At 36.2% G+C, this 27,461-nt stretch overlaps 1 pseudogene; it reads left to right on the top strand.

The window, feature by feature from the left end:
- The first annotated feature begins 2,318 nt into the window (after positions 1–2,318).
- On the top strand, positions 2,319–21,218 carry LOC138171825 (keratin, type I cytoskeletal 18-like; annotated as a pseudogene).
- The last annotated feature ends 6,243 nt before the right edge of the window (positions 21,219–27,461 follow it).

Below are 27,461 nucleotides of genomic sequence, written 5' to 3'. Positions count from 1 at the left end.
TCCTTTATTCTTTTCTTCCTTCATTTATTTCTTCCTTCCTCGTATCCCTCATTTTATCCTTCCTCTTTTCCTTCCTTCCTTCCTTCCTTCCTTCCTTCCTTCCTTCCTTCCTTCTTTCTTTCCTTCCTTCCTTCCTTCCTTCCTTCCTTCCTTCCTTCCTTCCTTCCTTCCTTTTCCTTTCCTTTCCTTTCCTTTCCTTTCCTTTCCTTTCCTTTCCTTTCCTTTCCTTTCCTTTCCTTTCCTTTCCTTTCCTTTCCTTTCCTTATCCCCCTCTCTTCTTTCTTTCCCTACTTTATTTCCTCCCTCTCTGTCTCTTTTCTTTTCTCCATTTCTTTCTTCCTTTCCTTAGTCCTTCTATGGACCTCTTCCTTCAAACTTAACTTGTGTGAAATAAGTAGTTCCCACCAAGTTCTCTATTACTTAGATAAAACATCCTCTGGAATTACACTGATCTCCACGATAGAGGTGTATCCACAAATTGTACTTGCGATGACAGAAAGGCAAATAATTCCAGGGAAATATTATGAGAAATATTCCATTTAGTTTCTGTGACAAATAGGCCTGATTAAACAGAAAATCCAGAAATCCCAGTCCAAGGCATGTAGAGTTGGTTATTCCAATTGGCTACTATTCTTCTTCCCTTGAAAAAGCATAGACCTTCCTCTGTTTTTTCCTATCTTCTAAAATATTTGCCTTGAGTGCCATAGGTTACCTGGAGAAGACAATGTCTTTGAAAATCTAGGGTTGCAGTGTAGACTAATTTCACATCCAAGAGGTCACATGTCTAACACATCCTCTACAATAGTGAAAGAAATCATTCATTCATGCATATATGGAATAATGAAATAATTATTAAATATAAACTATGTGAAAGACTCTGGGCATCCTATAGATGTAAACATGATAGAATATAAAAAAAACTAGTTATTGTCTTTACAAAGGTAATGTTTTACAGTGAAAAGCTCATATATGTTACATACTATGCAATCTCAGAAAAGAAAACACATTAAGAGCTGGTAGGTTTCAGACAGATCAGAAATAGCTTCACAAAGTATATAACATGCAACTGTTATCTTGAAGGATTATTAGGAAACTGAGGGGTAAAGAATTGGACTTTAAACTTTCTAATATTACAACTGTATGGTCTTGCTACATATGTCTTTCTGCACTCTTTCCTATATCCTTTCATTCTCACATCGTTGTTGTGGTTGTTGTTTATAAAAAAAAATACCACAGTTCATAGCACATAGAATATACCTAATAAATTATATGTTTAGTTTTGCACTACAAATATTTACACATTACATCCATTTCATGAAAAATTTCTTATAACAAACAATTTGTAAAACTAACCTTCTTTCAAGGTTATGTGAAAAATATATTTGACATTTCTTGTCTTTAGTACCCTAAAACTTTCTCTTTTAAAGTTTTTTTTTTCTTTTTTTATTCATTTTAAAACAATTTTATTTTGTTTTCAGTACTAAATTACCTTGCTCTTCCTATAAATTCTATTTCCTGTTGAGGAAGAAAACAACACATAACAGCAATTAGAATACAAAATCATGCAAAACACATTTCTGCATAAATCAAGTTAAAAACAAAAAAAATAACAAAACAGAAACAGGGAAAATATGATAAAATCTGTCCACAGAGAAGATCACCTTTCTTTATGTAGTGTATAGTAGTTTTCACCATGAGTACTTCGGAATTCCTGACTCCAGGACCAGTGAGTACACTCTTCACTATGCTACCTCACTGACCCAGAATGGGTATTTTTTTGGATTAAAAAAATCATCTATTAAAATAATCATAGTATTCTTATTGCTTTAATGATATAGTGAAATATACTTAAGATTTTGCTAGTATTAAACTAGACATGAATTCCTGATATAAATTCTTACTTGTCATGGCACATAATTACTGTGATATTTCTGTATTAAGTTCTTGCCAGTAATTTATTTAATATTGTCATCAATATTCATGAGGGAAATTATTTTATAATTTTTGCTCTCCATTTTGCCCTTTCTGGTTTAGGTATTAAGGTTGTATTTGTCAGGGTGGCTAAGGGGTGCAGTGAGTAAGAGTGCTGGCCTGGAGTTGGGAGACCTGGGATCGGTTCTGGCCTCAGATACTTAACACCCACACAAAATAACTGGCTGTGTAAGCTTGGTCAAGTTACTTAACCCCAATTGCTTTAAAAAAAAGATTATATTTCTGTCATAGAAGGAATTTGTTAGGACTCCTTTACCCATTTTTTAATCTATTGGATTTAATTATTCATTAATATTTGTTAGAATTTGAGGCCGGGAAGGCGTGGCATGGCAGAAGCAGGCCGGGAAGGCGTGGTGTGGCATAGCAGACGCAGGCCAGGAAGGGGACTGATCAACCTCGGAGGGCAAGTCTTCCCACCAACCACAAGGTACACGACCAGGCCTATCACCAAAGGGCTGGGACTGGAAAGAGCAAGGTAAGAAGGAAATACAGGGACCCCTTTCCTGGACAGCAAACACTCCTGGGGCTACCACTTCATAGCCCAGAAATTTTTTTTTTTTTTAAAGCCCCTTTCAGGACGTCCAAAGACGAGGATGACAGAATGAACCCCACTTGCTCCAAACCCCACCTCTGACCCTGAAAACATAGTAACTCTTGCCCAGGGCAAAACCCTCTACCCAAGTAAAGGCTTGGGATCCTAGAGGAAGGGTGTGGCTAGGACCCTGCCTCAAAATGGGTAGGAAACAGACTACAAAGACAAAGACTCTGGAGTCCTACTATCCTCAGAGGAAGGAACAAAACTCAGAGGGAGACAATGTGGACTCCACCTCCAAACCTGAAACTTCAACAGGGAATGGGTCCCAAGCACAGAAGGCTCTCCTAAATTAGATCAAAAGGAACTTTGCAAACAAAATGAGAGGGATAGAAGACAAAATGAATAATTCTCTCAAAACCAAAATAGCAGAATTAGAAAAACATTATAATGAGGAAAACATCTCTCTAAAAAGAAAAGTGTATGATATGGAAAAGGAGCTCCAAAAATTAACCAAGGGAAATGATTTGCTAAAAACCAGAATTGACCAAATGGAAACAAATAACTCTATGAGGAACCAAGAATTAGTCAAGCAAAACAACAAGAATGAAAAATTAGAAAAAGAGGTAAAATACCTCAAAGGGAAAATAACTGACCTGGAAAACAGATCCAGGAGAGATAATGCAAGAATCATAGGCCTACCAGAAACTCATGATGAAAAAATGAGCCTGGACCACATTCTCCAACAGCTCGTTAAGGAAAACTGCCCTGAGATACTAGAACCTGAGGGGAAAATAGAAATTGAGAGAATCCACTGGATACCTGCTGTAAGAGATCCCAAACTGAAAAATCCTCGAAATGTTGTGGCCAAACTCCAGAACTACCAGATAAAAGAGAAAATACTTCAAGCAGCCAGAAAGAAACAATTCAAATATCGAGGGTCCACAGTGAGGATTGCACAGGATTTGTCAGCCTCTACAGGGAAAGATCAGAGACAGTGGAATACAATTTTCCGGAAGGTTAAAGAGCTCGGGTTACAACCAAGGATCACATACCCAGGGAGACGGAGCATATTCTTTCAGGCAAAGAGATGGTCATTCAATGATATAACAGAGTTACAGACCTTTTTGATAAAAAAGCCAGAACTCAATGGAAAATTCAACCTCCAATTACAAGATGCAAAAGTGACTTAGAAAGGTAAACAAGGAGAACACACACACACACACACCCTGCATTTGATAAGAGCAAACTGGTTGTAGACAAGTAGAGGGTATGACTATAAAACACACAAAATGACGATTAAAAAATAATCTTGTTAAGGGTTACAAAGGGACTGCAATGGAAGAAAGGGAATGGTTGAAGTAGAAAATTATGAAACTCATAGAGGCATAAAAACTGTATAGGAGAGGAAAAAAAAGTGAGGGAATTGGGAAACGTATGAGCTTTTACCCCATTGCTTCTGGTACAAGGAGGGAATAATAACCAGTTAAGCATAGGACTCTATGGAGAAGAAACTCAAAAAATATCATCTTGGAGGGAAAGAGGGGAGGGAGAGGAGATTCGCTTGAGATTTGTTCCTGTGACACTTAATGTGAAGAAGAAATAGCATACTTCATTAAGTAAAACAATATCCTACAGGCAGTAGGAGGGGGAAAGGGTTAAGAAAGAGGGTGGGGAGTGGTATGTAGGGAGGGAAATAGTAAGGGTAAAGGGGAGGAAAAGTGAGGGGGGCCGAAAAGGGAACACTGAGGGAGGTGGTGGTCAAAAGGAAAACTATTAAGGGAGGGAAGGAAGAAGGGAGGGAAAATATGAACATTAACAGGGGCAGGAATAGGATGGGGAGGAAAGAAACAGATAACAATCATAACTGTAAATGTGAATGGAATGAACTCTCCCATAAAACGGAGACAGATAGCAGAATGGATTAGAAATAATAATCCTACAATATGCTGTGTACAAGAAACACATCTGAAACAGAAGGATACACACAAGGTAAAGGTAAAAGGTTGGAATAAAATATATCATGCCTCACCTAAAGTAAAAAAAAAAAAGCAGGGGTAGCAATCCTTATCTCAGATAAAGCAAATGCAAAAATTGACTTAATTAAAAGAGATAAGGAAGGAAACTATATCCTGTTAAAAGGCACCATCGAGAATGAAGCAATATCACTACTTAACATATACGCACCAAGTGGTGTAGCATCCAAATTCCTAGAGGTGAAGGTAAAGGAATTAGAGCAATAAATAGATAGCAAAACTCTACAAGTGGGAGACCTTTATCTCCCCCTCTCTGAACTTGATAAATCCAACCTCAAATTAACAAGAAAGAAGTTAAGGAGGTAAACAGGATTTTAGAGAGGATAGGTATGATAGATCTCTGGAGAAAACTGAATGGGGATTAAAAGGAAAATACTTTCTTCTCAGTGGTTCATGGCACATACTCAAAAATTGACCATGTTCTAGGGCATAACAACCTCACATTTCTATGCAGTAAGGCAGAAATATTAAATGCATCCTTCTCAGATCATGATGCAATAAAAATTATATGCAATAAAGAGCCAGGGAGAGACAGACTAAAAACTAATTGGAGATTAAACAATTTAATCCTAAAGAATGAGTGGGTCAAACAAGAAATTATAGAAACAATCAGCAATTTCATTCAAGAGAATGATAATAATGAGACAACATACCAAAATCTGTGGGATGCATTAAAGGCAGTTCTTAGGGGAAGTTTTATATCCCTGAGTGCATACATGATTAACTTAGAGAAAAGGGAGTTCAACGAATTGGGCATGCAATTAAAAACCTAGAAAAAGAACAAATTAAAATCCCCAATTAAATACTAAATTAGAAATATTGAAGACAAAACGAGAGATTAATAAAATTGAAATTAAGACAACTATTGAACTAATAAATAAAACCAAGAGCTGGTTTTATGAAAAAAAAAAACAACAAAATTAATAGACCCTTAGTCAATATGATAAAAAAAAGAAAGAAGAAAATCAAATTATGTGTATCAAATAGAAAAGAGTGAATCTACCTCTGATGAAGAGGAAATCAAAACAATAATTAGGAATTATTTTCCCAATTGTATGCACATAAATTTGACAATCTTAGGGAAATGGATGAATATTTAGAAACATACAAGTTGCCCAGATTAACTGAAGAGGAAGTAAATTACTTAAATTATCCCATCTCAGAAAAAGAAATTGAATAAACCATCAGTCAGCTCCCTAGGAAAAAATCGCCAGGGCCAGATGGATTCACTAGTGAATTCCATCAAACACTTAAAGAACAATTGACTACAATACTCTACAAACTATTTGGGAAAATTAGTGAAGAAGGAGTCCTACCAAATTCTTTTTATGACACAAATATAGTGCTGATACCTAAATCAGGAAGAGATAAAACAGAGGAAGAAAATTATAGACCAATCTCCCTCATGAATATAGATGCAAAAATTCTAAATAAAATACTAGCAAAAAGACAACAGCAACTTATCTCAAGAATAATACACTTTGATCAGGTAGGATTTATTCCAGGAATGCAAGGATGGTTTAATATTAGGAAAACGATCAGTATAATTAATCATATCAACAATAAAACTAGCAAAAACCACATGATCATCTCAATAGATGCAGAAAAGGCTTTTGACAAAATACAACATACATTCCTATAAAAGACATTAGAAAGTATAGGAATAAATGCAGCCTTCCTTAAAATAATAGGTAGCATCTATATAAAGCCATCAGCAAGTATTATATGTGATGGGGAGAAGCTAGAAGCATTTCCCATAAGATCAGGGGTGAAAGAAGGGTGTCCACTATCACCCCTCTTATTCAATCTGGTACTAGAAATGTTAGCAGTAGCAATTAGAGAAGAAAAAAAAAAATCAAAGGAGTCAAGTTAGGCAAAGAAGTGACCAAGCTATCACGCTTTGCAGATGATATGATGATATACTTAGAGAATCCTAGAGAATCAAGTAAAAAACTGCTTGAGACAATAAATTTGGCAAAGTTGCAGGATATAAAATAAACCCACATAAATCCTCAGCATTCCTATATATTTCCAAGGAAATTCAACAGCAAGAAATAGAAAGAGAAATCCCATTTAAAGTTACTGTAGACATTATAAAATATTTGGGAATCTACCTGCCAAAACAAACCCAGGACCTGTATGATCATAACTACAAAACACTTTTCACACAAATAAAGTCAGATCTAACTAATTGGGAAAATATCAATTGCTCATGGGTGGGTCGAGCTAATATAATAAAAATGACAATTTTACCTAAATTAAATTATATATTTAGTGCCATACCAATTAATTTACCAAAAACTACTTTATAGAGCTAGAAAAAATAGTAACCAAATTCATTTGGAAGAATAAACGGTCCAGAATATCAAGGGAATTAATGAAAAGAAATGCTAGGGAAGGTGGACTGGCTTTACCAGATTTCAATCTGTACTATAAAGCATCAGTCATCAAAAGTACTTGGTAGTGGCTGAGGAATAGAGGAGTGGTTCAATGGAATAGATTAGTCACACGAGATTCAGAAGTCAATGACTACAGTAATCCATTGTTTGATAAACCTCCAGACCCTGATTTTTGGGATAAGAACTCACTATTTGACAAAAACTGCTGGGAAAACTGGAATATAGTATGGCAGAAACTGGGTATAGACCATTATCTAACACCATATACCAAAATCAAGTCTAAATGGGTTCATGATTTAGGTATAAAGGTTGATACTGTAAGCAGTCTCCTAAAACAAAGAATAGTTTACCTATCAGATTTGTGGAGAGGGAAAGGCTTTATGACTAAACAAGAATTAGAGAACATTATAAAATGAAAAATAGATAATTTTGACTATATGAAATTGAGAAGTTTCTGTACAAACAAAGCCAATGTACCAAGATTAAGAGGGACGTGGGAAATTGGGAAAGAATCTTTACAATCTATGTCTCTGACAAAGGCCACATTTCCAAAATATACAGAGAATTGACTCAAATCTATAAGAATACAAGTCATTCCCCAATTGATAAATGGTCAAAGTATATGAACAGGCAGTTCTCAGAGAAAGAAATTAAAGCTATCTATAAGCACATGAAGAAATGCTCTAATTCACTATAGATTAGAGAAATGCAAATCAAAACAACTCTGAGGTACCACATCTCACCAGTCAGATTGGCTAAGATGACAAAACAGGAAAATGACAAATGCTGGAGAGGATGTGGGCAAACTGGAAAACTAATGCATTGTTGGTGGAGTTGTGAACTGATGCAGCCTTTCTGGAGAGCAATATGGAATTATGCCCAAAGGGCTATAAATACTTTCATACCCTTTGATCCAGCAATACCACTACTAGGGTTATATCCCAAAGAGATCATAGAAATTGGAGAAAGACCCATATGTACAAAAATGTTTATAGAAGCTCTTTTTGTGGTGGCAAATTATTGGAAATTAAGGGCATGTCCTTCAATTGGGGGATGGCTGAACAAGTTGTGGTATATGCATGTTATGGAATACCATTGTGCTATAAGAAATGAGGAGCAGGCAGTCTTCATATTTACCTGGAGAGGCTTAAAAGAACTGATGTTGAGTGAGAGGAGTAGAACCAGGAGAAATTTGTACACAATTACAGACACAACGTATATTTGATGACCAGCTTTGATAGACTGGACTCTTCTCAGCAATGCAGTGATATAAGTCAATCCCAAAAAAATGCATGATGGAGAGAAAAATGTGCATCCAGAGAAAGAACTAGAAAGAACTAAGTTTATATCCAGGTGGAAGCAAAATACCTGATCTTTTTCATTCTCTTATTTGGTTTTATGTCCTCTTTACCATTTTTCATTCTGGCTGGTACAATCCATCCTTATAACCTGACCAATGTATAATGTGAAAGTATTTCCAGAACCTATACTTGACTATAAGCCACCATGGGGGAGGAGAGGGGAGGGAGGGGGACAAAATGTGAAACTCAAGGAATTGTGGAATTGAATACTGTAAACCAAAAGGAAACAAACAAATTAATAAAAAAAATGGGGGGGGAATATTTGTTAGAATTTACTTTTAAATTAATCAAGTCCTTGATTTAATTTTTCAAGAACTTATTTATTATATTCATTTTATTTTTATAGGATAGTGCCACTTAAGTTTTCTAATTCTTATTCTGATAATGTGGGTAATTCATATTTTTTTAAAAATATTCATTTCAATTATGATGTCAGATTAATTGCCATATAGTTATACAAATGATCTCCAAATAATAGCTTTTATTTCATATTTATTGGATATCATTCATTCTTTCATTATCTATAGTAGTAATTTGATTTTCATGTTTCTTTTTTTAATGAATTAGCTGTTTATTTATTCTATATTCTTTTAAAAATATTCCCTAGTTTGATTGATTAAATGGCTATTTTATTAATCTTTATTTTGAGTTTTGATATTTCTGTTTTGAAGTATAATTGGAGATTTTTAATTTATTTACTTTTTTTCTCATAGATTCCTGTCAAATTTGTTAACCTGGGTAAGTTTTGAGAGGCTTTAAGTTCCTCCAGTACTATAATTTTTACTCTTTCTTCTGGTAATGCATTTAACATTAAAAAATAATTCTATACCATTTCATGAATATTGTTTATGTTAAAATGAATTCATTATTTATGGTACTATTGGACAAAATGTTCTCTTTCTTATTGTCTATTTTAATGATATATTCTTTTTTTTTTTGCTTTGTCTGAGATCATGATTGCTGCACCTCCCTATTTAACTTCAGTTGAAGAATAATAGGTTCAGCTCCATCGCTTCATTTCTTTTTTCTGTGTGTCTTTCTCTTTCAAGTGTCTTTTGTAAAAATCAAATTGTTAGATTCTAGTTTGTAAATCATTCTGCCATCCTCATCTATTTTTGTGTGGATGTGTGCATATTCATCTAGTTCATATTCAGAATTATGATTGCTAGCACTGTATTTCTCTCTTCTTTTATCCTGCTGTCTCCTCTATCTTTTCTTTTGCTTCTAACCACTGCCTTCTTTAATCTACCTTCCTCTTATCATAACAACTCTCTTTCTCTTAGCCATTCCTTCTATTTTACTGTTCAGTGAAATTATTTCCTATAACAAAATGCGTGTACATATATTCCTTGCTCTTTAAACTTGTTCAGAAATGAGTGAGGTTCTGATAATGCCTATTCTCTGCTATTCTCCACTCCATTGAATACATTTTTCCTGGAGTGATTTATTTATGTGATAAATTTTTCTCATTTTTTCATTCCTTTCCTCACTTTCTCAGTGCATCAATCTTTCTCACTCCTTTTATGATACCTTTTTGTGTAGATGTGTTCATGTATATTCCTTCTGTTTTTGTGTTGAACTCCATTGCTCCCTGTAGAAATTTGGGGGCTGGTTTCTTTTTCTTTTTTTCCCTCAAACTTCATTCATTGCACTTTATGTTAGTGTTTTGTTCTGCTTGGTTCATGGATGGGTGGAGGGGATGATGTCTAGCCTAAGCTTTTGACTTTGTCATGTCCTGTATTCACAGCTCAGAGTGTGAACTATATATTTTCCTGCCTTCAAAGTGGTGTAATTCCAAGAGATATCTGTTCACTATAATCCTTCTTTGAACACTATAAATCATAGTCCCAGATTTGGGCTGGTTTGCATGTGTGCATTGAGTTTCCACTGACTATTGTTGGACTGAACCCACGAGTACTATTTCCAAGTTTATCATGACTGAGATGCTGCTTCTGTCTTAGTTTTGTTCTCCTTCCCTTGATAATTTTTCTGTAGGCTTATGTGTGGGGCTTAGGGGTAGAAGTAAATCCCCACACTATTCTCGAATTGAGTTATGAAGTTCTTTTCATGGAATGTGTTCCTTGAGTTTTAAAGAGGTAGGGCCCCTGCTTTCTCATGATGAATCCTCTCTACTCTGCACCTGTCATGTACAATGGACAACAAAAATGGCAACTGGCATCCATTCTCATTCCTAATGATAGCATAGGGATATTTGGGATTCCTTTCTGTTCTGATATTTCCTTTCCTGGGATTCCATTTCCTTAATAATCTGGGTGCTGTTCCAAAGGCTGCAGAGATTATAGCATATGGGAAGGATAACACTGTAACTATTGTTTATTTTGGAGAAGATGATTACAAAATTGTACCCTTAAGTCATTTATTCTACCGTGAGTGAGGCTACAATAGTCTGGTTATTGTCTCTTTGCTTCTTCTTGATTTTTTGTTTGTTCATCTTGTTTGTTAGATTTGTTTCCACAGGCTTGGTACCCTCCATCTGTAGATGCCTGATAGCTTAAGCTGGATGTCACCCCCTGTCTGCAACTGTGATGTGTCACCCTTGGACCTGGCATCAAGCATATTAAGAACTGACCTCTCAAATGGGACCCTTTAGGACAGGGACAGCTCTACATCCGATTTCAGCAGCAAGTAGCCATAGAAGAAGAGATCTTCACCCCTTACCACAAGATTTTGGGGCCCCATTTGTTCGGGGTGGGGGGAATGATGGGGAGCTTGTGCTCAAGCCCCACCCTAAAATATGGTTTTCTGTGTTTATTGTGTGCTATTCTTGTTATATTGTTGTTAAATTTTGTTGACACCAGTTATTCCTACTGTATTTTTGCCAAGTATGGGACATGAAAGATCTTGGTGCCGAATGTAAGGGTTATGGGATTTAAAGATCTTCCATGCCCCATTGGATGTGCTGACGTAGCAGGAAGGGGTGGAGCAAGCAAAAGCGAAAGCCAGCGAAAGCAAAAGCCAGCGAAAGCGAAAGCCAGAGAAAGCGAAAGCCAGAGAAAGCGAAAGCCAAGCTAGCGTTCCTGCGGTGGCTGGCGGTGGTGGCTACGGCAGCGGCAGCGGCAGCAGCAGAGGCAGTGGCAGCGCGAAGCCCTTTTTGAGTTAGGACTGCTAAGGACTTTCTGCTAAGGACTCCTGCTGAGGACTGCCAGGGGCCGGAGCTGCTGGGAGAGCGCTTCCAGGACGCTGGGTGGTTGCTGTGCATGGGGAGAGGAGGACCTTTGCCTGAGGTAGCCTATTCTGTTTTAAAGGCTTGAAAATGTGGGTGCTTTCTACATTATCTACCTGTGCCAATGTCATAACTACTCTGATGGCTTTCACTTTCTGGTTTTGGGACTCAGTCTTTTGGTATCTTAATAAATTTTCCAGCTTATTCCCTTATATGTCAAGCATGATGTATTTTGTGATGGATAATTATATCAGCATATCTGTAATCTCCATAGGCATTGTGAATATGGCATTGCTGATACAGGTGCTACATTGCTCCTTCTGACATTGCTACAGATATACCCTATATCCCATTTGTGTAGATCTTTGAGTATTTTCCCAAGCTGATTCCAGCTCATGTGCTTTCTGTGTTGTTGTCAAGGATATTCTGTGTAAAAAAAAAAATAATTATTATCAGTCTATATTCTTTCTCACCAAACTTCGACCCAATTTGGGTGAAAAAGAAATTATTTGAAACAAATATGCATAACAAGGCAGAATAGACTCCTTCAATGTCTATGTTGAAAAAAACATATCACATTCCACATACAAAATATATCATGCCTCTGTCACAAAATAATAGCATTTGAAAAAAATCAATGTTCCCTGGCAGAGGCAGACCCAGAACGTGCGGCCGGCAGATGCAGAGGCAAGCCCTTAAGAGGCCTGATCAAATCAGATGGCAAGTCTTCTCACCAACCACAAGAGACACTACCAGGCCTGTCACCAAAGGGCCGAGACTGGAAAGAGCAAGGTAAGAAGGAAATACAGGGGATTCTGTCCTGGACAGCAAATACTCCTGGGGCTACCACTTCATAGACCAGAAATTTAAAAAAAAAAACATATAAGGACCTCCATAGACCAGGATGACAGAGAGAACTTCATCTGCTCCAAACCCCACCTCTGATCCTGAAAACATAGTAGCTCTTGCCCCAGGGCAAAATCCTCTACAGTAAAAGCTTGGGATCCTTAGAGGAAGGGTGTGGCTAGGGCCCTGACTCAAAAGGGGTAGAAATCAGACTACAAAGACAAAGACTCAGAGTCCTACTATTCTCAGAGGGAGGAACAAAACTCAGAGGGAGACAATGTAGACTCCACTCCCACAGCTGAAACATCAATAGGGAATGGGTCCCTAGCACAGAAGGCTCTCATAGATTAGATCAGAAGGAAATTTGAAAACTTAATGAGAGAGATAGAAGACAAAATGAATCATTCTCTCAAAACCAAAACAGCAGAATTAGAAAAACATTATAATGAAGAAAACAACTCTCTAAAAAGAAAAGTGCATGATATGGAAAAGGAGCTCCAAAAATTAACCAAGGAAAATGATTTGCTAAAAACTAGAATCAACCAAATTGAAATAAAATAACCCTATGAGGAAACAAAAATTAGGCAAACAAAACAACAACAATGAATAATTAGAAAAAGAGGTAAAACACTTCATGAATAAATAACGGACCTGGAAAACAGATCCGGGAGAGATAATCTGAGAATCATAGGCCTACCAGAAACTCATGATGAAAAAATGAGCCTGGACAACATTGTCCAAGAGCTCATTAAGGAAAACTGCCCTGAGATACTAGAACCTGAGGGTAAAATAGAAATCGAGAGAATCCACCGGACACCTTCTGAAAGAGATACCAAACTGAAAGTCCTTGAAATGTTGTGGCCAAACTCCAGAACTACCAGATAAAAAAGAAAATGCTTCAAGTGGCCAGAAAGTAACAATTCAAATATCAAGGGTCCACAATGAGGATTGCACAGGATTTGGCAGCCTCTACACTGAAAGATCAGAGGCAGTGGAAAACAATTTTCCGGAGGGCAAAAGAGCTCGGGTTACAAACCAGGATCACATACCCAGCGAGACTGAGCATATTCTTCCAGGCAAAGAGATGGTCATTCAACGATATAACAGAGTTCCAGTCCTTCTTGATAAAAAAGCCAGAGCTCAATGGAAAATTCAACCTCCAATTACGAGATGCAACAGTGATGTAGAAAGGTAAACACTCACACACACCCTGCTATTTGATAAGAGCAAACCAGTTATAGACAAGTACAGGGTATGAGCATAAAATACTCAAAATAACGACTAAAAATATTATTAAGGGCTACAAAGGGACTGCAATGGAAAAAAGGGAATGGATGAGTGGAAAAGGGTAAATTATGCCACACAAAAAGGCATAAAACCTGTATAGCAGAGGAAAAGAAGGGAGGGAGATGGGAACTATATGAGCTTTTCCCTCATTGGTTCTGGTGCAAAGAGTGAATAACAACCAGTCAAGCATAGGATTCTATGGAGAAGGAACACAAAAAGTATCATTTCAGAGAAAAAGAGGGGAGGCAGAGGAGCTTCCCATGAGATTAGTTCCTGTCACTCTTATTATGAAGAAGAAATAACATACTTCATTAGGTATAAAAATATCCTACAGGCAGTAGGAAGGGAAAAGAACTAGGAAAGTGGGGGCAGGGGGGGCATGGTGGTTAGTAGGCAAGGAAGAAGTAAGGGGAAGTAAAGGGAGGGGGGCTGATAAGGGAATACTGACGGAGGTGGAGGTCAAAAGGAAAATGATTAAGGGGGGAAGGAAGAGGGGGAGAAATATGAACATTAACAGGGGTGGGAATAAGATGGAGAGAAAGAAACAGACAATAATCATAATTGTAAATGTGAATGGAAAGAACTCTCCCATAAAACAGAGACGGATAGCAGAATGGATTACAAATCATAATCCAACAATATGCTGTTTACAAGAAACACATCTGAAACAGAGGGATACACACGGGGCAAAGGTAAAAGGCTGGATTAAAAGATATCATGCCTCAGCTAAAGTAAAAAAAAAAAGCAGTTGTAGCAATCCTTATCTCAGATAAAGCAAAAGCAAAAATTGACCTAATTAAAAGTAGTAAGGAAGGAAACTATATTCTGTTAAAAGGCATCATCGAGAATGAAGTGATATAACTACTTAAAATATATGCACCAAGTGGTATAGGATCCAACAACCTAGAGGAGGAGGTAAAGTAATTAGAAGAAGAAATAGATAGCAAAACTGTACTAGTGAGAGATCTTAATCTCCCCCTCTCTGAACTTGATAAATCTAACATCAAAATAAACAAGAAAGAAGTTAAGGAGGTGAACAGGATTTTAGAGAGAATAGGTATGATAGATCTCTGGATAAAACTGAATGGGGATAAAAAGGAATATACTTTCTTCTCAGCAGTTGATGGCACACACAGAAACTGACCATGTTCTAGGGCATAACAACCTCACATTTCTATGCAGTAAGGCAGAAATATTAAATGCCTCCTTCTCAGATCATGATGCAATAAAAATCATACACAATAAAGGGCCATGAAAAGACAGACTAAAAACTAATTGGAGATTAAACAATTTAATCCTAAAGAATGAGTGGGTCAAACAAGAAATTATAGAAACAATCATTCAAGAGAATGATAATAATGAGACAACATACCAAAATTTGTGGGATGCATTAAAGACAGTTCTTAGGGGAAGTTTTATATCCCTGAGTGCATACATGATTAAATTGAAAAACCTAGAAAAAGAACAAATTCAAAATCCCCAATTAAATACTAAATTAGAAATATAGAAAACCAAAGGAGAGATTACTAAAATTGAAATTAAGAAAACTGTTGAATTAATAAATAAAACCAAGAGCTAGCTTTATTTAAAAAAAATTGATAGACACTTAGGCAACATGATAAAAAAAAGAAAGAAGAAATCCAGATTATGAGTATCAAAAATGAAAAGGGTGAATCTACCTCCAATGAAGCAAAAAAATCAAAACAATAATTAGGAGTTATTTTTCCCAAATGTATGCACATATATTTGACAATCTTAGGGAAATGGATGAATATTTAGAAACATACAAGTTGCCCAGATTAACTGAAGAGGAAGTAAATTACTTAAATAACCCCATCTCAGAAAAAGAAATTGAACAAGCCATCAGTCAGCTCCCCAGGAAAAAATCGCCAGGGCCAGATGGATTTATTAGTGAATTCTATCAAACATTTACAGAACAATTGATTCAAATACTCTACAAACTATTTGGGAAAATTAGTGAAGAAGGAGTCCTACCAAATTCTTTTTTATGACACAAATATGGTACTGATACCTAAATCAGGAAGAGATAAAATAGAGAAAGAAAATTACAAACCAATCTCCCTCATGAATACAGATGGAAAAATTCAAATTAAATACTAGCAAAAAGACTGCAGCAACTTATCTCAAGAATAATACACTTTGATCAGGTAGGATTTATTCCAGGAATGCAAGGATAGTTTAATATTAGGGAAACTATCAGTATAATTGATCATATCAACAATAAAACTAGCAGAAATCACATGATCATCTCAATAGATGCAGAAAAGCCTTTTGATAAAATACAACATCCATTCCTATTTAAACTATTAGAAAATATAGGAATAAATGGAAACATCCTTAAAATAAGAGGTAGCATCTATTTAAAGCCATCAGCAAGTATTATATGTAATGGGGAGAAGCTAAAAGCATTTCCCATGAGATCAGGGGTGAAACAAGGGTGTCCACTATCACCCCTCTTATTCAATCTGGTACTAGAAATGTTAGCAGTAGCAATTAGAGAAGAAAAAGAAATCAAAGGAATAAAATTAGGCAAAGAAGAGACCAAACTACCACCCTTTGCAGATAATATAATGATATACTTCGAAAATCCTAGAGAATCAAGTAAAAATCTTCTTGAGACAATAACTAAATTTAGAAAAGTTGCAGGATATAAAATAAACCCACAGAAATCCTTGGCATTCCTATATATTTCCAATGAAATCCAACAGCAAGAGATAGAAAGGGAAATCCCATTTAAAGTTACTGTAGACATTATAAAATATTTGGGAATCTACCTGCCAAAACAAACCCAGCACCTAAATGACCACAACTGCAAAACACTTTTCACACAAATAAAGTCAGATCTAACTAATTGGAAAAATATCAATTGCTCGTGGCTGGGTCGAGCTAATATAATAAAAATGACAATTTTACGTAAATTAAATTATATGTGCCATACCAATTAATTTACCAAAAACTACTTTATAGAGCTAGAAAAAGTAGTAAAAAAATTCATTTGGAAGAATAAATGGTTCAGAATATCAAGGGAATTAATGAAAAGAAATGCTAGGGAAGGTGGACTAGATATAACAGATTTCAATCTGTATTATAAAGCATCAGTCATCAAAAGTTCTTGGTACTGGATGAGGAATACAGGAGTGTATCAATGGAATAGTTTAGGCACATGAGATTCAAGTCAATGCCTATATGAATCTATCATTTGATAAACCCCCAGACTCTGGTTTTGGGGATAACAACTCACTATTTGACAAAAACTGCTGGGAAAACTGGAATATAGTATGGCAGATACTGGGCATAGAGCATTATCTAACAACATATACCAAAATCAAGTCTAAATGGGTGCATTATCTAGGTATAAATGTTGATACTGTAAGCAGTCTCGTAAAACAAGGAATAGTTTACCAGTCGGACTTGTGGACAGGGAAAGACTTTATGACTAAACAAAAATTAGAGAAAATGATAAAATGCAAAATGGATAATTTTGACTACGTGAAATTCAAATGCTTCTGTACAAACAAAGCCAATGTAACCAAGATTAAGAGGGAGGTGGGAAATTGGGAAAGAATCTTTACAACTATGTCTCTGACAAAGGACTAATTTCCAAAATATACAGAGAATTGAGGCAAATCTATAAGAATACAAGTCATTCCCCAATTGATAAATGGTCAAAGGATATGAACAGGAAATTTTGAGAGAAAGAAATTAAAGATATCTATAAGCACATGAAGAAATTCTCTAAATCACTATTGATTAGAGCAATGCAAATCAAAACATGTCTGAGGTACCACATCTCACCAGTCAGATTGGCTAAGATGACAAAATAGGAAAATGACAAATGCTGGAGAGGATGTGGGAACATTGGAACACTAATGCATTGCTGGTGGAGTTGTGAACTGATCCAGCCTTTCTGGAGAGCAATCTGGAATTATGCCCAAAGGGCTATAAATACTTTCCTATCCTTTGACCCAGCAATACCACTCTTATGTTTATATCCCAAAGAGATCATCGAAGTTGGAGGATGACCCATATGTACAAAAATGTTTATAGCAGCTCTTTTTGTGGTGGCAAAGAATTGTAAATTAAGGGGGTGCCCATCAATTGGGGAATGGCTGAACAATTTGTGGTATATACATGCTATGGAATACTATGGTGCTATAAGAAACAAGGAGCAGATGGACTTCATATTTACCTGGAGAGGCTTATAAAAACTGATGCTGAGTGAGAAGAGTAGAACCAGGAGAAATTTGTACACAATTACAGAGACAATGGATGTGTGATGAGCAACTTTGATATACTGGTCTCTTCTCAGCAATGCAGTGATATTAGTGAATCCCAAAAGACTCATGATGGAGAGAAATGTGTACATTCAGAGAAAGAACTAGAAAGAGCTGAATTCATATCCAGGTGGAAGCAAAATACCTTACCTTTTTCCTTCTCTTGTTTGGTTTTATGTCCTCTTTACCATTTTTCATTCCATCTGACACAATCTGTCTTTATAAACTGACTAATGTATAATGTGAAAGTATTAATGGATTCTATACTTGACTATATGTCGCCATGGGTGGGGGGGAGTGAGGAAGGGGGACAAAATGTTAAACTCAAGGAATTGTGGGATTGAATAGTGTAAACTAAAAGAAACAAACAAATTAATTTTAAAAAAATCAAGGTTCCTCTGGAATCATAGCTCATCATTATATTCATCAAATTTCTAGAAATTTTCACAAATATTTATCTTTACAGTTTTATTGTTATCACATAAACTGTTCTCCTTCTGCCATTTTTATTCTTCATAGTTTTATGAAATACTTCAAAAGTATTCATTTTGATATTTGTATTATTGTATGAATTATTCATAGGGTTCTACTTACTCCACCTTGATTCAGTTCATATAATTCATTCTTTCATTATTTATATGAAAGCATCGATTTCTTAATTTCTAAAAGTGTGCAGGTGTTCCATCACAGTAATGTAATGTATTTGTTAATTCCTTAATTGGCTGGTTCTTCCCTCAAACTTCTTTAATTGATTATTCTTCTTCCCTATCCTACATTTACATTAAGTTCATCATTAACGATATTGTACTAGCTCTTTGCTTTCCTTTCATTATCAACTACTTCAAAATTATAATCTGTACTTATTGATTCTATTTCCTCATCCACAGTTTATTACTTAAATTTTTTGTAAGTTGACTTAAACTTTTACTACTGGACCTTAAATGGTCGCAAATTAACTATAAATTCCTGAATTTAATGTATTCTTCTAGGATTATAACTGATGAATTTCCTTTTTCTTGAAATTCCTTTCTGATTTAATCTTTCTTAACATTGCATTATTTTGTTACTTGTACTAGCTATCAAATTCCATATTTTCTCATCTATTACTAAATATTTTTTTCTATCATTACAAAAGAAAATTCTCCAGGAATATGCCATAGGTCCCCTTCTCTTTTCTTTCCTTTCTCAGATTGTAGCCTTATCCATTTTGGGCTCTTCAACTGCCATGTCCAGCACTGCCACAAGATTCTATCACACACTGCCATCTACATACTATATTTCTCACAAAAATGTCTTTATAGAACTTTGAATTTAATAAGTCAGAACTCAAACTTAATATCCCCCAAAAGGAAATAAAACAAATCAGAACAAAAGAAACATATGTTTTCCTACTTTATTTCCTTATTATTTATAATTTGTTTTATGATTTTCCTGTTCATTCAAATTTATATTTCTGTCTTCCACCAAAATTCATTAGTCACAAAATGTTTTCAATTCTAGCCACCTTCCAAATCTATCCCTTCATTTCAATCCTAATTATAGCTATTGCAATTCATCACTTTATTATGTCTGAAGGAAAATAATGCATTATCACACAGATATTTTCAGTAACTTTCTAGTAACCTCAGGCTTCTATTCAATCTACCTTACTTAGGACAGTAATAATAATTATATTTATATGTTACCTTTATTGAGTAACTTCCTTACTTAAAAATAATCAATAATTCACAATAGCTTTGTGATGAAGTCCAAATACTTTATTCAATTTCTCAAAGCTCTATTCTGCCTTCCCCTACCCCCTAGGTCTATCTATCTTTTATTTCATATATTACATCAACAGCTTTTGAGTTATATCTTATTTTATACATAATCTTATTCTATTTACCTTATTTTATAGATGAAAATACTCCCTTAAAGAGGTTAAGAGAATTGTATTACTGTAGATGTCGTTAGGGAACAACTCTACCCCCCTCCCCCACCCCAGCATACAAGAGCAGAATTTTGTCAATATAAGCAATTTCGTTTTATTAGAAAAATCATGCTTTCCTTCTATTTTTTTTTTTTTTGCATTATTAACGTCTCTCCACCAACTACCGCTCCCTGGTCCCACCCCAGCCTCCCAATCACCAGGTCCTGTCCCGCTGGCCAGCAGAGCCACCAGCGTCTATGCAGGGCCCCAGCTGCTGCTTTTCTCGAATCTCCATGACCCACACCACCAGCTTCCGAGGAACCTGACGGACGAGAGCCTGATGGGGTGAGCTGGTAGGCAGGCGCAGGAGGGGTCCAAGGAGAGAAGGAATCTTTGCAGGACCTCAACTACCGCCTCGCCACATTGTAGCACGTGCGGAGCCTGGAGACCAAGAATTGCAAACTAGAAGGGAAAATCGGGGAGCATATGGACAAGAAGGGACCTCAGACCAGAGAGTGGGGAAACTATTTCAAAACTATTGAGGATTTGCGGATGCAGATTTACACAAACTCAGTGAACAAAGTCAGAATCGTCCTACAGATTTATAATGCCAGACTGGAAGTGAATGACTTCTGAGTCAAGTATGAAGTAGAACTGGCCATTAACTGTCTGTAGAAAGTTACATTTACTGCCTCCAGAAGGTCATTGATGATAAACTGACCAGGCTGCAACTGGAGACAGAGATTGAAAACCTACATCTCTGCTCTACATGAAGAAGAACCATGAGGAGGAGGTGAATTGTCTACAAGCCCAAATTGCAGCCTCTGGGCTGATCGTGGAGGTAAACTCTCCCAAATCTCAGGAATTGAGCAAAGTCATGGCTGATATCTGAGCCCAGTATAACGCTGTGGCTCAGAAGAATAGAGAAGAGCTTGATAAATATTGGTTCCAGAAGATTGAGGAGAGCACTGTGGCAATCAACGCAAGATCTGAGGAGGTGGAAGCAACCCGGAACACTGTCACCCAGCTGAAACGTAAGGTCCAATCCCTAATGGTTGACTTGGATACTCTTTGAAAGTGGAAAACCAGCTAGGAGGAAGCCTGAGGGAGGAGGAGACGCACTATGCTATCCAGATGGAGCAGATCAACACAGCCCTGCTGCATCTGTAGGCAGAGCTGCAGCAGACTGCTCAACATTAAGGTCAAATTGGAAGCAGTGATCAACACCCGGTGAAACCTGCTGAAGGATGGGGGGAACTTCAATCTTGTGCATGGCATGGACAGCAACAGCAGTTCCTTACATAAGACAGCACTCAGAGGGCTGTAGAAGGCAAAGTGCTGGCAGAGATCAATGACACCCAAGTCCTGAGGCATTAGGGCCATTCACTGAAGACCTGCACTGAGTCAGGAAGTTAATAAAGGCTCTTTGACCCAAATGCCTTTCCAAAAAAGTTAAATAATATTGATTGGTGGCACCAAATATGTAAGTTAATTTAGCTAGCAGCCTCATTTTTATTATATTGGCTCAGCCTACTCAAGAATAATTAATATTTCTAAAATTGTTTAGATCTGTCAGTCATTTTGTCCTTGTGTCTTTGCTGATAAACTTCCACTTCTTTTCTCTCTCTCTCTCTCTCTCTCTCTCTCTCTCTCTCTCTCTCTGTCTCTCTCTCCCTCCTTGCTCATGTTGGGTTTTGTATTTCTCTCATATTCCCCCAATTCTTCCTCTATTGCACTTATTTGAGTTTTAATATAATTTTGGCAGTTTTATTTATTTATTTATTTATTTATTTATTTATTTATTTAGCTCTCCTAAGAAATTTTGTTAGGCTTGTGTACAATTTGAATGTTTCTTTTGAAGCTTTGGTTGTGGATGATTTCATATCATTGTCTTCTTCTGAGTTTGTCTTGAATAGTACATTTTATTGTTGAGTTATTTTTCATTTTTGTTCGATCCTTCTTTCTGTCTATTTCTTGACTTTGCACTTTGTGTTAGATTTGGGTTCAGTTAACTTTTGGAATATGTGTAGGAATGGGGAATTGTTTTCCCAAACTTCTGGCTTTTTCTGGCTATCTTTACAGATCCTTCTGAATGCTTATCAGTGTAAGTCCTTCCAATGTGGTATGTTCTAGGGAGAGGTATGGTCACTGTTCTCCTGGTCTTTAATCAGATGCTTATCCATCTAAGTCTCCTACTCCTTTGTAATTGTAAGTGCTCCTCTAAGATTGTGCCTTGCAAGTGATCATGGGCAACAGAGTTGCCAGATTTTGCCAAATCCTGCACGCTAGTGCCAGCAAAGGGATTCCCTCAAATTTCTTTCTCATGATGTGTTCAGTAGCCTTCCTGACTCTGGTTGATGAGAACTCGTACTAGCATTCACTTATTGCTCCAACTCTTGCCTCCAAAACACTTACTTGGTTTTACAACTATGCTATGATCCCAGACAGCCACACAAACCCCACCCTCCCCCAGTTACACAGCATTTTCTGTCTTTTTAAGTTTTTCTGGACATGAAAACTATCTTTCTCTGAACTTTTATTGCTTAAATTACATTAAATAATTTTTTTTATTTTTCATGTTACTTTAAAATTATTTAGGGAGAAATGTTGAGAGAAGTCAGCGAGATTGCTCTCATATTCTGACATTTTAACTCTATTCTCCTGATTCCATTTAAATGGTGGAAGAACTTATTTGTGTCAAAAGCCTTAGAACAATGGAAGAGAGAATATAAAGACATCTGCAAATTAATCTATTCCACTGTATTTAAATACATAAAATGGATAATTAAAAAGAAAAGAAGATGCACTTGGACTTCTTAAGAGACAGTGAGGGGAAGTGAGGTGTTAGAATTAATACTTTGAAAGATATGTCTAACAAATTATTTATCTAGCCCGCAATATCAGAATGAATTATACCCATGACACTCTTAATGGAGAACAATAGATCTCAGTAATGAAATCTAAGTGGGAAAGAGAAAATCCCAGGTATGTTTTCCAAGTAGATATTTTTATAAATGATTTAGCAAAACTAGATCACTTGAGTCTGTAAAATTCAATAATTTGAAATAGATTTCATTGTTTTTTTTCACCACAGCAAATATAAATTTATTACCAAATTAGTAAGAAAAATACTTTATGGTTTACAAAACCTTTGGTGTGCTCATTTTAGAAATTAATTCAGGAGCCAGAGATTCTTAGTACTTAATGATCCACTATGTTTTTGGACTGATGTTTAAGCCAACAACTACTCATTGCATATCAACAATATTAATTATATGCATGCATTTCAACTTATATCAATTAAATTATAGAAATAACCAGTTTATAAATAAAATTAAATTTGAAATGCATTTTATTTCACAATCAACACATGTTTTATTTTCTAATCTATAATGGTATAATATCAAATGTGTTCTCAGGCAGGTATAAGAAGATAAAAAGTATCTTTTCTAGGGCTTCATCATATTCTTAACTCAAGATATGTTTTTTTTTTTCATTCTGGAGTAATAGAAGCAATTTAACAATAGAAACTAAACATTCTAATGTGCATTTTTATTTGCATATTCAAAGGATTTTATATTTCTGGAAATAATGGCCATTTTACTAAATACATACTCAGAAGATGATCAGTATCACCAAGACCCATACCAAAAATTATAATTTCTCATTCAAAATAGCAAGTAACATTATGTTAGGAGGAAATAGCCTGGAATATTTTTTTTCTAGATGAATTACATTAAGAATCATCAACTCCTAAAATGCTAGTGATGAAAAAGATCAAAAGCAATCTTCTGCTTCAATTACTTCATTATAAATGTGAAGGAAATGAAAACTAATGAAATGAAATGTTTTGTCCAGTATTATGTGGAAACTTCTAATCTATGAATCTTAATAGAGGTGGAATCTATGAGACTTGAAAGACTTCTTGAAACCTGCTACTTTATTTGACATCATACTGTGCCACTTCCCCCCTGTAGCAGCAAGCACCCCAAGTGTCCCCAGGGTGGCTACCAACACAGGTTCTTAGATCTGCTTTGATAAAGGAAAGCAACTCAAAATGGGTTAACAAGCTTGCTTTAATCAGTCAAATATGTATCATTTACCTAGTTCAGGGGAAAAAGGTCAACACCCCAAACTTCAGAGTATTCAGACAGAAGTATCAAGACAGAGAAACAGGTCAAGTACACAGGTTTCCAAACTGTTCAACCATTACATCCATACCACATCAACATCTGGGTTTTTCAAAGCCGGGGGGCTCTCAACAATGGCTTCCCAGAGTTTCATCTGATCAAATCACAGAACACTTCTCAAAGTGAGCCCCAAAACAAAGCCTCAAATCAGGGTTTATATAGCCTGCTCCTGGCTCAGAGAATGTACCGTGTTTCCCCGATAATAAGACCTATCCCGAAAATAAGCCCTCCCCTTACTGTGTAAGATTCCTCTAAAATAAGCCCTCCCCCGCAAATAAGCCCTATTGAGATTGCTACTGTAGTGAAGGTGATCCCCTGCGTTACACGCTACATTACGGTACCCTCTGTATGCACCGTCCCTCCCCCCCGGGTGCAATGCACGCTGCGCTCCAAGCTGCATCCAATCAGAGCTGCAGCAGTGAGCGCGTCATCCTGTTCTTCACCAGTGATTTGCTTGCTGGCGCCATTGAGAGCAGTGCCGCAGAGGAGAGCTGAGGCAGGACAACATAAGCCCTCCCCTGAAAATAAGCACTCTGGTGTTTTTCTTTCCAAAAAAATTAATAAGACAGTGTCTTATTATCGGGGATACACGGTAACAACCTTCTGGACCCACTGGCCAATCAAAAAGTATCTACTGAAAAACAAGCTTCCCACCCCAGGCTCCAGGTGCACTTTAGCCTAGGGACAGGGAAGATCTTTAAATTTGCATTTCCATTACACCCCCCTCAAACACACAAATAATAAAAATGAATCATATGAAGGAGATTTTCTCTATGAGGTAATAGAGGAATCTATGATTTCACTAGTGTGGATATTTTCTCTAGAAATGTAGATAACGACCCATGCTCTCTTGTAGATTCATTAAAGAGGGTGCACCTGTTATGTAGGAAAACTTCCTCATTTTTTTTGACATGATAAGGATATCAATGCCACAAACAAAATCTGCTAATCAGCTATTCCTTTATTTTGCCACATAATGAATGCATCATTTTCCACAAAAATTCTTTGTTGACATAATTTGCATGATTTAACTTTTTTTCTTTGTTTTTCACAGCTTACACCAAAAATGTACCTCTCCATTTCCATTTGGAAAATTATTGATTTCAATTTTTGATGGATAAACACACATTTACACATGTTGATGATAGAAAAGTTGTATAGATCAGCCATCAACTGGATAGTAAATATTGTTCAATAGTTATTAATTTTGTATTCTTTTCCTATGTAGATCATTATAACTTTGCATCATAATAGGTTAATTTAGGAGGCCTTGCAAAGTTCAAAATTTTGAAGTGACTGGATCTACACCCAGGAAAAAAATAGAAGACCTCAAGATATACAAATGTTATTGCTTGACTTGGTTTCTGAACTATGTCTTTTCCATGATAATGGGAAAAAAAACATTCTAAAGACATTCATCTTCCTGTTTTGTGTCTCATTTGATATTAATTAATCAGAAAATCACTGAAAAGAGTTTATTACTTAGTCAATATTTTAAAGAATAAATTTGATACAATAAGAGATTAACACATCATGAATATAAAATTTTACAGTGGCATTTTCTTCTACTTAAAGGGATTTTGCCTTTACCATCTTGTCCGAGCACCCCTTCATCTCACTGATCATTTCCTTCCAAAACATCCATTTTAAGGAAGGGCTCAGGCTTGCCATGTTTACTTTGCTTTACATGTTTTCCTCTACATCCTTCACCTTCCTTTACATTCTTTGACACTTATTGCTGAACTCTATTCTGCATTCTCACCTGAGAAGATACTTTTGTAATTATGTCTCAGTCTCCTTATCACCTTAAAAATACAACTTTTCTGATGTGTTTCTCAGATTAGAAGATCTTTCTGTCTTTGGAACCCTTTTCTTTGTTTGGTTAGCTACTCTCTGAGTATCCATTATGTGTATTTATCTTCATTGATTCATTTACTCAAATATATTGTTCTTTTTTAAACATTCTTTAAATTTTGAGCTTCTGATTCTCTGCCTCTGTCCTACTCCTGTCCCACCCATTGAAAAGGTAAACAATATCAGTTGTATGTGTGAAATCATGCAAAGCATATTTTCATATTATCCATGTGGGAGGAAAAGCTTAAAAAAATAAAGGAAGTTAGTAAGTAAGCATGGTTTAATCTGCAATCATATTTAATCAGTTTTCTCTGTAAATGTAGATATTTTTCATCATGAATCTTTTGTCATTATCTTCGATCATTGTATTGATCAGAAAAGCTAAGTCTTTCACAACTGATCATCATTACAGCACTAGGATTACTTTGCACAATTTTCTTCTGGTTCTGATCACTTCACAGATCTTTCTGAAAATGTCCTAATTGTCATTCCTTACAACACAATAGTTTTCCATCATAATGATACACCACAACTTGATGGACATCTGTAATGGAAATGCAAGTTTAAAGATCTTCCCTGACCCTAGGCTAAAGTGCACCTGGAGCCTGGGGTAGGAGGCTTGTTTTTCAGTAGATACTTCTTGATTGGCCAGTGAGTCAATAAGGTTGTTACATTCTCTGAGCCAGGAGAAGGCTATATAAGCCCTGATGTGTAGTTTTGCTTTGGGGCTCACTTTGAGAAGTGTTCTGTGATTTGATCTGGATTCTGGGAAGCCATTGGTTGTTGGGAGCCTGGGAGTCCTCCCCCCCCACACTTTGAGAAACCCAGATGTTGATTTGGTATGGATGTAATGGTTGGACAGTTTGGAAATCTGTCTACTTGATCTGTTTCTGTCTTGATAATTCTGTATATTCCGAAGTTCAGGGTGCTGACCTTTTTCCCCTGAACTAGGTAAATGATACACATTTGACTGATTAAAGTAAGCTTGTTAACCCATTTTGAGTTGCTTTCCTTTATCAAAGCATATCCAAGAACCTGTGTTGGCAGACATCCTGGGGACTCTGGGGTGCTTGCCGCTACAACATCCACTATGTTCCCAATTCTTTGCCACCAGTACATACTCCCATTGAATTTTATAATACTTAACAAAGTTTGCAGATTTCTGGTTTTCCCAACATTCTGAAGTAACAGTCATCTGACCTAATCCTGCATTTTGTGAGTGTCCAGTAGGTCTAAATATTGTACCATGTAATGCTGTTACCTCTGACTTATTGTTCATGTTAAATAAATTGCTTTATTAGATTCTGCCCAGACTTCCTGGTGATTTCTGAATTACCCTAGTAGATTTTTTTTAAATTTTTTACCGAATGATCCATGACTCAAACATAATTATTTTTTTAGCCCCGTAGATCTCATGCTTTAATGCTGGCACAGTTTCCTAGACATTCTTCTGGGTGGGGAAATATACCTTTCATGCAGCGATTAATCACCTAGAAAGAGTTTTTTTTTTTTCTGTGATTATGTACTATGTCACTTCTACCCTAAAGAGTAGGTCTAGGGGCTGCTAGGTGGCACA

This window comes from Petaurus breviceps, unplaced genomic scaffold, assembly GCF_028583685.1.
Source record: "Petaurus breviceps papuanus isolate PSGF00001 unplaced genomic scaffold, PetGlider_PUasm1.0 47, whole genome shotgun sequence".
NCBI lineage: Eukaryota > Metazoa > Chordata > Mammalia > Diprotodontia > Petauridae > Petaurus > Petaurus breviceps.
The sequence above is the reverse complement of the archived record's forward strand: the minus strand, read 5'-3'. Positions and strand labels throughout refer to the sequence as shown.